Genomic DNA, 11,445 nt, shown 5'->3' on the forward strand with positions numbered 1-11,445 from the left:
GTGGTATTTACTCTGCGAATTTCTTTATATAAATGTTACAGATAAGGAAAGAAGAAAGTCTGCCTACCAGCTTACCTACCTGACACAGTGTCCTGGAAAATAAAACAAGGTCTTTCTCCCAAAAAGTCTCTTTTGAGAATCAACCTCAATGTCAAAGAAAGTAAAAAATGTGTGGATCATAGGAAATAAAGTCTGCTAGGACTAGAGTTTTTCTTAGTGTCCATCCATAGCCTCCAATAGCAATCCTCCTATTTCCTTTTATCATTGACTGAAGCTAGAATTGTGGTTAATGAGAGCAGTTTTCATTATCTAAAGAATTCTCAAAGCTCTAAAGTAGTGCTATCTTTAATGCATACGGAAAATTTACATGCATGAAAAAAAGAAGCCATATTTTACCCTGGTTCCCAGATACCTTGAAGCAGAGGAAGAAGGTGTATTTTTTCAAAGTTTAATAAGAATTCATTACTCAAATTTTGATAAAACTCCAACTGTTTCTTTTATACTTCCATCTTTCGGTACATGTGTATGATACAAAATACCAAGAACTCAGTAAATGAGAATATTGTGCGAATAAATGGATGAAGGCTTATATATTGCTTCTTAGTGTTTTGTTAGGCTAAACACATGACAGACACCAGATTTTTCAGAGGAGGGCAGAATGTGATTTATAGGTCAGCCTATGTGCTGGCTTATGGACTACTTGTTCTTATTAAATGAGTCAGATGAGATGACAAAAATATGGGCGGGTGGTACCAGCTTGTAATCACACAAAGATGGCTCTACAAATTGTACCAAATATCAGTAGAGTACTTTATAATTTACAAGGCACTTTTTTCTTTATTTAAACATAAAATCCTTACAGCGAACCCATGAAGTATATGGTGAGTGAATGGCAAGTCCCTGAGGTTCAAAAGATCAAGAGGGTCACCCCAGACTCATCAGTGAGTAAATGGGCAAGCCAGGATCCCAAACTTGGGTGTTTTGGCTCTCCATTTAGTTTCATTTCTACTGTTACCATTCTAGTAAAACAAAACAAACAAACAAAAACCAGCCCCCTCACCCATTCACAACCCCCTGAAAAATGATTGAAAGTTTAAAACTATGTTAAAATTCAATGGAATATCTTCAGTAGAATTGTCCAGAATAAAAGACAAAGCGTCATCATCACCGAAGTGGTTGTTGAATTCATCTGAACCAACATCCTTTGAAGTAGGCAGGATGAGTAGTGACTGCCACATGGCAGGTGAGGAAACGGTCCTGTTAATGAAGCATTATAATGATTCGCTGCCCTGACGTTACTCTGCTCTTCCAGCCAATTCAGGGCAAGGATGGCAACCTATCTTGCCTTTTATTATAGAGCAAATCCCAGAGGGTGCTGGGGTGAACTTCTCTGGAAATTAGATAGCAGGGTTGTGCTGCGTAGGTTGTTACTGAAAGTGATATGTGCTGCATAATGAAAAACTTTCCACTCTTCAAAATTACTTCCCCTGCTGCAGAAATTCCTTTAACTGTAGCCCAAGCCTTCCATGCCGCAATTAGAGAAGAAAATCTTGAACTGACACCTCTCTGGAGTTAATTTACACATTGAGTTTGAGTTCTGACCCTTTGCAGAACCCTGTGTGTGTTGCCAGGTCTCCAGTACCCCCAGAGATTTGGGTGCAGAATAAGTACCATAGTATCTAAAATGCCTGACTTGGTACACCATGATTAGGTGCTCCTTCAGGATTTTCTCCCTTCTCTTTCCATTCTACTCAAAACTCCCTTACTCTGCCTCTCTTGAAATACTCTCTGGCATATAGCCTACTACTCACTGTAATCTAAACTCTGTGCTCAAACACCTTATAACCTTGCTCATGTTGGTCCATCGGCCTGAATTGTCCTTCTTTCTACAAGATGCTGCTTGGAAAATCCAAGTCCTACCTCTGCCATTCTCACTCAATGTGTTTGTGTAGCTTTTGCCATCACAAGCCCTGCTCCCTGGCCCCCAGTCTCCCTCCATTGATGACATCATGAGAGCGACACATTGTAATAAAGTCAGCTGATAACATATATGCTCCTAAAGAAATCCAATAAATATTTGCTAGATTAAATTGAGGGGAAGGTATCAAGCAGACTATATCACTTGAAGAAAAAAAGGACAAAAGAGGAAATGGTAGGAGAAAAACAGAAAATATATTTGACCTACTTACACTATTGCCTTGAGCCATGTCTACAGGCAAAGCCGGGCCTATTTTCATAAATTTCTCAAAAGTCCTTGCTTTCATAACAAAGTAGTAGCTGCAACACAACAAGAAATATAATCTCGAATGAGTATTTGCACATACTAGGATCTTTTATGTTCTCTGTGTTGTCCAAGAAATAAATTTTTATTTATTTTGAGAAAAATATTTTCAGGAGTATCAGTTTGTTATGTTTTGTTTTATTTCATCTGGTTAGTGTTTGGTTTCTCTGCTTGATTTTTTTTTTTTAATATTTATTTTTGAGAAAGACAGAGACAGAGAGAGAGAGAGAGTGCGAGCAGGGGAGGGGCAGAGAGAGATGAAGCAGAATCCGAATCAAGCTCCAGGCTCTGAGCTGTCAACACAGAGCCCTACGCGGGGCTCGAACCCACAAACTGCGAGATCATAACCTGAGCTGAAGTCGGATGCTCAACCAACTGAGCCACCCAGGCGCCCCTGCTTGATTTTTTTTTAAACAAAGAATGACAAACCTGAATACTTCTTAGACTGATTATTTTGGATTATATTATTTCTGCTGTTTTCTATGTACTGTCTTACTACTGATATCAGGAATTGTTCCCTTCCTCTCTTCTTTCAGAACTCCATTCAAGCCTCTCCTAGTCAGATAGACTTTCTCTGACCCATTATTCTCAAAGCAGTACACATCTCAATACCTTGGTTTTTTTTAGCTCCAATACTAAATTCCAAAAGCAGAGAATCTGACCACAGCTTCAGTGTATACCCCAGTCCTATCAGTTTCACCTTGGAGGGCAATGGCAAGGTTGTCATCTAGTAAAACAACAAAATTGCTAAGACTCATTCCTACACAGGGTGCAATTCTCAAGAATAGGGAGCATTGGGAACTGGAAAGTTATCTCAATAAATCTAGCAGAGCTAAGAAGGAGGTGATCACAGCTTGGCTACTGACTGCTTGGGTGACCTTAGACAAGTGAAAGTCCAGGCCTTGGCTTTCCTTCACTATCAGGTGATGATAGTATTATCCGCTACAATTATTTGCAGTGAGATTGGTAAAATGACAAATGAAATTAAAACTCATTGGAAACTTAAAAATCGTCAGATGAAGTTTAGATGTGCTTTAAACTATTTCAGCTTAAAATAAGAGATGGATAAAGCAAGTAAGAAATATACTGATTGTCCATCCAGGTGGTAGATAGAGGTTCATTATAGTGTTTTCTGTACTTTTGTGTACAGTAATCTCCCTTACCCCCAGGGAATACATTCTAAGATCCCCAATGGATGCCTGAAAGCACAGACAGTAGCAGTTCTTGTATATACTATGTTTTTCCCCATATATACGTACATATAATAAAGTTTACTTTAGACCTTAGAACAGTTAAGAGACTACCAACAACAATAATAAAATAGAACAATTATAACATGCTGTAATAAAAGTTATGTGAATGTGGATTTTCGCTCAAAATGTCTTACTGTACCGTGTTCACCTTTCATATGAAGATGACGTGAGATGATGAGACAAAGTAAAGGGAATGATGTAGGCATTGTGATGTAGCATTAGGCTAGTTACTGACCTTCTGACAATACATCAGAAGGAGGATCCTCTGCCTTTGGACCCTGGTTGACCACAGGTAACTGAGACTGTAGAAAGTGCAACCATGGCTAAGGAGGGACTACTGTATGTTTTAAAAAATTTGCATGATGGGGCGCCTGGGTGGCTCAGTTGGTTGAGCCTCCAACTTTGGCTCAGGTCATGATCTCACAGTCTGTGGGTTCGAGTCCCGCATCGGGCTCTGTGCTGACACCTCAGAGCCTGGAGCCTGCTTCCGATCCTGTGTCTCCCTCTCTCTCTGCTCCTCCCCAACTCTCACTTTGTGTCACTCTGTCTCTCAAAAATAAATAAATGTAAAAAAAATTTTTTTTAATTTGCATGACAAAAAATGTGAACTTCTTCATAAAGATGGGAAATAAAAGCTACAATTAGAAGTGGAATCTATATATCTACAATCTTCATGATTTAACCTTTTATTTGCTATTGTTTTGAGGGATGACATCACAGTTGTCTTCTTCTGCTTATAAAATAACCGAAATTTAAAAGTTTAGTTCTAACACTGCATGTGCCACCATTAACATGATAATAAGTGTTTTAACATGCCTGTGGGCATTTTTAAAAATTTCAGATGATTAGATTTCAACACAACATTCTGAAAACGTCTTCAAGTGAAATCTCCAGGAATAGGGACAAGGCTCTGGGGCATATCCATAGAGAAGGCCCAGGCCCAATTTCTTCTATCACATTCCTTTTGGTGACTGTCACACCACTCATTCTATCCACAGGAGTGGCTCTGAGTAAAAAGTAAATTCTTTCATCACTGCTCCCAATACTAAAACTTGCAGACCTTACATTTCAATGATTTCACTGCTGATCATTACAGCAAATATATAAGATGACAAACATAACCAGGAGAAATTACAAACCTTAGGGACTCTTAACTAATTCACAGTCCATCGATTGATTTGCTAAGACGAATAAGATCCCCGTTGGATTTCTGCCCTCAGCTTCCATGCCTGAGAATGAAATTCACAAAATGTGTTCTTACTTCATCCTTCCAATTTCCAGGCCAGGGTTTCTGCAGACCCTGTGCCCCTGGGAGACCTGAAAGAACCCAATGCCCTTACTCTCAATGTTTCTTTGCATCTCTTAGGACCTCCAAACCTAGCTAGAGCAATTTCCCTGGGTATTTGCCCTTCAAAGCAATGTCTTTGAGGAATTTGTCAAAAAAGATATTACAGTTATCAAAATTCTTAGAGCATAGCTGGTTATTTAGCACATCTTCTACCCCAAACCGTTGATTCTGCCCAATTTCATTTGCTCAATTGATTTAAATTTAAAGTGTCTAAATTTAAATTTCAAATATTTGAGTGTCTAAAAGTTATAGCATTTTTAGTTTCAAACTGGTAGGTGCTATCCAAAATTGAGAATTCAGGATCTCATTAAATATAAATATAAAACAAGCCTGCACATAAATGATATTCACAAACCTGGAGCTGATCTGATGGGGGATGGAGGAGGGATTATGTTGTCGGCTTTCCAGTGCTGGCTAACAACAAATCATATATAACTGATTGTAAACAATATGCCTGCTCTCTGCTCATTCTCAAGTACTTGTTACACTTCAGAAAACTGAAAATATAGAGCTAATTTAGTGAAAATTTCTCAAAGGATAACATCATTAAAAACCAGGATGTGGTTCCAATTTGGGTTTTACACAATTCTCTCCTAAAGTTTTTCAAACCCACTAACCCATTAAACTTTGGAAGTCAACAAGCCACTTGGAACTAGTTTAGTTACATAGTAACAGATTGTAAAAGCAAGCATTCTACATCTAGCACTTTCCCACTTTTTCTAAATGAATTCCTGAGGGAAAGAAAAGAAAGATATATAAATAGAATGGAAGTGAAGGATTTTTAAAACCATTTTATAGCCTGAGAGAATACCAACTCCAGTGACCCCCCAGAGCATTCAGTTATAGCAGATATTTATTGGAAAGCAAAGGGCAGAATCCTGTATCTCTTCTCACCTGATCAAATCTTTCTAGAATCAAAAACAGTAATTAATTTCACTCCACTGATTAGAAGGAAAATACGGATTTTGCTCACTTCTTTTTCTGATTTGCATCTACTAAAGTGAGGGTCCTTTGCCTACAATTTCAAGATACTGAGCACTGGGCGTCTCTGGCAAAAGTAAATAACAGTGGCGACCACAGAAATGTTGAGTGTTTAATTTTAAAATAGCATAATAATGACTTTCCACTTGATAATATGATTTAAAAACTTTCAAATCCAGAAATGGTACAGGCTTCTCAAGTCTGTACTTGGGTATTTGGCTGAGATCATGATGTTAGTCAGGAGAATTTATATGCATTACCTCCTGGTTGCTCCTGGACCAATCACTGTCACACCAGACAGGTCACAATTTCACTTTTTTTTATCACTAGAAATCAATGTCATTAGCATCCTAACAGAATAAATATCATGCATTAGTGTAGTTGGATGTTTAGCTTATAAATTACCCATCAAAACAAAGAAAACATCTACTGAGAAAAAGACTTGGGAAATATTTAACTGGTTCCTACTGAACACACTTAAATTATTTCTTTTACAAATATATATCTTTAAATTTTTGGAAATCTCCATATTTCTAACATATTTATTTTCCAATAAAATAGAATTCATTTCACCTCCACAACAAATATACATTCTGACCCCCCATCTAAGGAAACAAGAACAGAAGATGGCTGTTTCAGGCTTTTTAACTTCCTGGAAGTTTACAAGAGATAAGTAAGTCACAATAGCATATAAGGCATGCCTCAGGGAGGTTCGGCAATAATACTGAGACTTTAGCTGAAGAGTTTTAAAAGTCCATAGCCAGTATCAGATACTCAAGAGTAAATAAAGAATATTTTATTGTCTATCATCCTATTAAATGTATTAAGCATCTAATATGGGCTAGGCACTCTGCTAGGCTCTGTCACTTAAAATGGCTTATTTAACCCTCACAACACAATACAACACAACACAGTACACACTGTGGATGGTATTATTAGTTCCATCTTACAAGAAGAAGAACAAGAACTATCAAGAGATTCTTGATAGTTAAGTAAGAGACTTGTCCCAAATCACACAGTAGTCCTTCAAGCCTTCAACTCAAGGCCCCTGTTGTTTCAACTCAAAGCCAATGTTGTTTTCTTTCTTTCAGAATTGATTGACCAAGGAACAATCCAATAGCTCTAGGGTTGTTACGAAAAGGACTGCATACCCACAGAATAGAAGAAAATATTTGCAATAAATAGATCTAATAGAAGTCTCATATTATGCGTCTACGAAGAACTCCTACAAATCAGTATGACAAAGAAAAAACAATTTAGTCAAAGAATAGATGAAATATTTGAACAGGCACTTTACAAAAGGTAATATACAAATGGCTATAAGCATATGTAGAAGCATTCATTCATTATTCATCATGGAATTACAAAATTAAAACTACAATGAAATATCATCCTATATGCAGCAAAATCACCAATATATATTAAAAAAAAAAAAAGACTGTGTGGGTGAGGATACACAGCAGTGAACAATATTGCTGGTGGAAGTCCAAATTGTACAGCCCCTGTGGAAAACCATTTGATAGCAACTACTAAAAATGAAGATGGGTATGTCTTTTGACCCAGAAATTCTACCCATATGGATGAGAGAAGAATGTGTCTGTGTACATATGGGTACCAAAAGATATGTTCACTTATCATACCAGAGCTATCTGTTACAGCCTCACATTGAAAACTTTCTAAATGTCCAGAAAATTTGATCCATAGTAATAAGCACTGTGAGGTACTTCTAAGTATGCATATCATTGATTAGAACATTTCTTCAGTTGATTTATCCTGAATTATTGATCTGCCTCCAATTTATTCTCAAATGATACAAAATTCACTCTTTTAAAATGGAAATTTATTGTGTCTAAGCTTTAGTATTCGTGAGTGTGTATATATGTAATACATACATATGCATAAAATATGCAGATATATGTAATTGAACATATATATGTATGTACTCACAATTCATAGAATGAGAACAAGGGAAATATATTTCAATTTTGTACAAAAATAATTCAAAAAGCAGCCATTTTATATAATAAAAATATAAAAAAATAAGCATGGTATTTTTAAACCAAAGGAGCTACTGACTTGACACTTTCAAAATAAAGGAGCAGTTGTTGGGAGGGAGGGAAGATGGCGGCGTAGGAGGACGCTGGGCTCACCGCGCGTCCTGCTGATCACTTAGATTCCACCTACACCTGCCTAAAGAACCCAGAAAACCGCCAGAGGATTAGCAGAACGGAGTCTCCAGAGCCAAGTGCAGACGAGAGGCCCACGGAAGAGGGTAGGAAGGGCGACGAGGCGGTGCGCGCTCCACTGACTGGCGGGAGGGAGCCGGGGCGGAGGGGCGGCTCGTCGGCCAAGCAGAGCCCCTGAGTCTGGCTGTCAAAAGCGGAGGGGCCGGACGGACTGTGTTCCGACAGCAAGCGCAACTTAGCATCTGGGAGGTCATAAGTTAACAGCTCTGCTCAGAAAGCAGGAAGGCTGGAGGACAAAGGGAGGGAGAGCTGCTGAGCCCCCGGACTGCAGAGCTCAGCTTGACGGGGAACAAAGGCGCTCGCCATCGCCATCTCCCTCGCCCACCCCCCAGCCAAAATCCCAAAGAGAACCAGTTCCTGCCAGGGAACTTGCTCGCTCCGCACACACACCCAACTCTGTGCTTCTGCGGAGCCAAACCTCCGGCAGTGGATCTGACTCCCTCCCGCTGCCACGGGGCCCCTCCTGAAGTGGATCACCTAAGGAGAAGCGAGCTAAGCCTGCCCCTCCTGCCCCCGTGCACCTTGCCTACCCACCCCAGCTAAGACGCCAGATCCCCAGCACCACAAGCCTGGCAGTGTGCAAGTAGCCCAGACGGGCCACGCCACCCCACAGTGAATCCCGCCCCTAGGAGAGGGGAAGAGAAGGCACACACCAGTCTGACTGTGGCCCCAGCAGTGGGCTGGGGGCAGACATCAGGGCGGACTGCGGCCCCGCCCACCAACTCCAGTTATACACCACAACACAGGGGAAGTGCCCTGCAGGTCCTCACCACTCCAGGGACTATCCAAAATGACCAAACGGAAGAATTCCCCTCAAAAGATTCTCCAGGAAATAACAACAGCTAATGAACTGATCAAAAAGGATTTAAATAATATAACAGAAAGTGAATTTAGAATAATAGTCATAAAATTAATCGCTGGGCTTGAAAACTGTATACAGGACAGCAGAGAATCTCTTGCCACAGAGATCAAGGGACTAAGGAACAGTCACGAGGAGCTGAAAAGCGCTTTAAACGAAATGCAAAACAAAATGGAAACGACGACAGCTCGGATTGAAGAGGCAGAGGAGAGAATAGGTGAACTAGAAGATAAAGTTATGGAAAAAGAGGAAGCTGAGAGAAAGAGAGATAAAAAAATCCAGGAGTATGAGGGAAGAATTAGAGAACTAAGTGATACACTAAAAAGAAATAATATATGCATAATTGGTATCCCAGAGGAGGAAGAGAGAGGGAAAGGTGCTGAAGGGGTACTTGAAGAAATTATAGCTGAGAACTTCCCTGAACTGGGGAAGGAAAAAGGCATTGAAATCCAAGAGGCACAGAGAACTCCCTTCAGACGTAACTTGAATCGATCTTCTGCACGACATATCATAGTGAAACTGGCAAAATACAAGGATAAAGAGAAAATTCTGAAAGCAGCAAGGGATAAACGTGCCCTCACATATAAAGGGAGACCTATAAGACTCGTGACTGATCTCTCCTTTGACACTTGGCAGGCCAGAAAGGCTTGGCACGATATCTTCAGTGTGCTAAACAGAAAAAATATGTAGCCGAGAATCCTTTATCCAGCAAGTCTGTCATTTAGAATAGAAGGAGAGATAAAGGTCTTCCCAAACAAACAAAAACTGAAGGAATTGGTCACCACGAAACCAGCCCTACAAGAGATCCTAAGGGGGATCCTGTGAGACAAAGTACCAGAGACATCACTACAAGCATAAAACATACAGACATCACAATGACTCTAAACCCATATCTTTCTATAATAACACTGAATGTAAATGGATTAAATGCGCCAACCAAAAGACATAGGGTATCAGAATGGATAAAAAAACAAGACCCATCTATTTGCTGTCTACAAGAGACTCATTTGAGATCTGAGGACACCTTTAGATTGAGAGTGAGGGGATGGAGAACTATTTATCATGCTACTGGAAGCCAAAAGAAAGCTGGAGTAGCCATACTTATATCAGACAAACTAGACTTTAAATGAAAGGCTGTAACAAGAGATGAAGAAGGGCATTATATAATAATTACAGGGTCTATCCATCAGGAAGAGCTAACAATTATAAATGTCTATGCGCCGAATACCGGAGCCCCCAGATATATAAAACAATTGCTCATAAACATAAGCAACCTTATTGATAAGAATGTGGTCATTGCAGGGGACTTTAACACCCCACTTACAGAAATGGATAGATCATCTAGACACACAGTCAATAAAGAAACAAGGGCCCTGAATGATACATTGGATCAGATGGACTTGACAGATATATTTAGAACTCTGCATCTCAAAGCAACAGAATATACTTTCTTCTCGAGTGCACATGGAACATTCTCCAAGATAGATCATATACTGGGTCACAAAACAGCCTTTCATAAGTTTACAAGCATTGAAATTATACCATGCATACTTTCAGACCACAATGCAATGAAGCTTGAAATCAACCACAGGAAAAAGTCTGGAAAACCTCCAAAAGCATGGAGGTTAAAGAACACCCTACTAACGAATGAGTGGGTCAACCAGGCAATTAGAGAAGAAATTAAAAAATATATGGAAACAAACGAAAATGAAAATACAACAATCCAAATGCTTTGGGACGCAGTGAAGGCAGTCCTGAGAGGAAAATACATTGCAATCCAGGCCTATCTCAAGAAACAAGAAAAATCCCAAATACAAAATCTAATAGCACACCTAAAGGAAATAGAAGCAGAACAGCAAAGGCAGCCTAAACCCAGCAGAAGAAGAGAAATAATAAAGATCAGAGCAGAAATAAACAATATAGAATCTAAAAAAACTGTAGAGCAGATCAACGAAACCAAGAGTTGGTTTTTTGGAAAAATTAACAAAATTGACAAACCTCTAGCCAGGCTTCTCAAAAAGAAAAGGGAGATGACCCAAATAGATAAAATCATGAATGAAAATGGAATGATTACAACCAATCCCTCAGAGATACAAACAATTATCAGGGAATACTATGAAAAATTATATGCCAACAAATTGGACAACCTGGAAGAAATGGACAAATTCCTAAACACCCACACTCTTCCAAAACTCAATCAGGAGGAAATAGAAAGCTTGAACAGACCCATAACCAGAGAAGAAATTGAATCGGTTATCAAAAATCTCCCAACAAATAAGAGTCCAGGACCAGATGGCTTCCCAGGGGAGTTCTACCAGACATTTAAAGCAGAGATAATACCTATCCTTCTCAAGCTATTCCAAGAAATAGAAAGGGAAGGAAAACTTCCAGACTCATTCTATGAAGCCAGTATTACTTTGATTCCTAAACCAGACAGAGACCCAGTAAAAAAAGAGAACTACAGGCCAATATCCCTG

The 11,445-nt window shown here is 39.3% G+C and overlaps 1 protein-coding gene across 1 annotated transcript in view; it reads right to left on the reverse strand.

Moving 5' to 3' along the window:
* KLF12 (Kruppel like factor 12) overlaps window positions 1-4,759 on the reverse strand; it is a 1,146,238-nt gene extending 1,141,479 nt beyond the window's left edge. Inside the window, exons 1-2 of the mRNA XM_042978247.1 lie at window positions 4,674-4,759; window positions 2,190-2,277 (exon numbers count right to left, since the gene is read on the reverse strand). The gene's annotated coding sequence lies outside the window, so the exon portion shown is untranslated. The remainder of the gene's footprint in view (window positions 1-2,189; window positions 2,278-4,673) is intronic.
* Window positions 4,760-11,445: the final 6,686 nt, after the last annotated feature.

This window comes from Panthera tigris, chromosome A1, assembly GCF_018350195.1.
Source record: "Panthera tigris isolate Pti1 chromosome A1, P.tigris_Pti1_mat1.1, whole genome shotgun sequence".
Lineage (NCBI taxonomy): Eukaryota > Metazoa > Chordata > Mammalia > Carnivora > Felidae > Panthera > Panthera tigris.